This window comes from Macadamia integrifolia, chromosome 4 (assembly GCF_013358625.1).
Source record: "Macadamia integrifolia cultivar HAES 741 chromosome 4, SCU_Mint_v3, whole genome shotgun sequence".
In the NCBI taxonomy this organism is placed as follows: domain Eukaryota; kingdom Viridiplantae; phylum Streptophyta; class Magnoliopsida; order Proteales; family Proteaceae; genus Macadamia; species Macadamia integrifolia.
In genome coordinates, this window is record NC_056560.1 from 30063363 (window position 1) to 30064732 (window position 1370).

At 50.4% G+C, this 1370-nt stretch overlaps 1 protein-coding gene across 2 annotated transcripts in view; it reads right to left on the reverse strand.

Moving 5' to 3' along the window:
• Window positions 1-1370, reverse strand: part of LOC122075231 (N-terminal acetyltransferase A complex auxiliary subunit NAA15) — a 54043-nt gene that overhangs the window by 12143 nt on the left and 40530 nt on the right. The window lies entirely within an intron of this gene.

The window sequence follows — 1370 nt, forward strand, 5'->3', positions numbered from 1 at the left end:
GATCTAGGTTAGAACCATCCTATAGGACCTTGAAGGTGTGAAGAATGGGTGGGGAAAAACCCCATTTGAATCCCCAAAGAATGGAGGAAGTTGGGAAGAAACAGGGTTTTTCCCGCCAAGACCGGTGGGTGCAACCGGTGGGCCCCTACCCGCCTATGGGCACCCACCTGAGAGGGCAAGGGGGCCTTCGGGCACAACCGGCGGGCCCAACCGGTGGGCTAACCGACGGGCCACCCTACCGGCTGGTCCTAGCAGGGGCCCCTGGCTCAACTGGCGGGTGGAACCGGTGGGCCCTACCGGCGGGCCCCTACCCCCCGATCCAAACCGGTGGGTAGGACCGGTGGGCCAGACTACCCACCTATCTGACCCACCCGTGTGGCCCCGAAGGTGATTCTTACGTCTGATTGGACCCAAATCGAACTTGTGACCTTCTTTTGATGTTCTAAACATGATTTTGTCATCGGATCGTGTTAATTTTGATTCTAAAATGGTGAAGTACTAACCCCGCTCGATTATGTTAGGTTCACCAAATCCTACCCGATTCGCACTGGATCTCACCCGTACCGAATGGAAATCCTTTTACGCTACAGGTAAGTGGGGAGAGGACGTTTGGCCTTGTTTCAAGGCATTGTTTGGCATTCATTTAATTATATCTAGTCTAGTCATGCCATCATGAATATGCTATGTAGTTTAGTCATTCCTCACGTTGTTATGCATATGTGCTATGTTTACTTTCTAAATGCCAATTGAATGAGATGTTTATATGTTGAATGTGGACATCATGGTGCATGATGCATTGATAGACTAGATGCCGTAGTCGGCTTGGAGACGAGTGCATTGGTGGCCCATGGAATGGGACACAGAGGCACTATACAATCGTACTATTGTCATATAGGAGCATGCGGTATTAGGATTTTCACCATCCCGTGCTACGACCCTTCCCAACAGGGGTTAAGGTGTTGGGTTATCATTTGGGGGGAAGCAGTGGTTGCGGGTGTCGAGTCACTGTGGCGGTTAGACATAACGCCCGACGAGTCATGTAGGACAGTTGGCAACCCCGGTGGTACATTCAAGAGGGCCAATCGTACTGCTTTTAAATTGCTGGAGTCAGCACCTTTATTTTCCGTCATTTACATTTCTGTTGAGAGCCGGTGGACGGCATTGTCTTTACTTTTCCGAGTACTCACGGTGGGCCTTCTCCGACAGCCCTATGGGCGTATCGCGGGAGGGAGTTCACGGCTCGTACCCGGAGCATACGCGCACTGTGGTTCTAGTAGCACTAAAACCAAGGACTTAGTAATGTTGCTTAGGTGGATGTGATTTAAAATGTATAGCATGGCATGTAGTGCATATGATGTGTTTTGATGTGT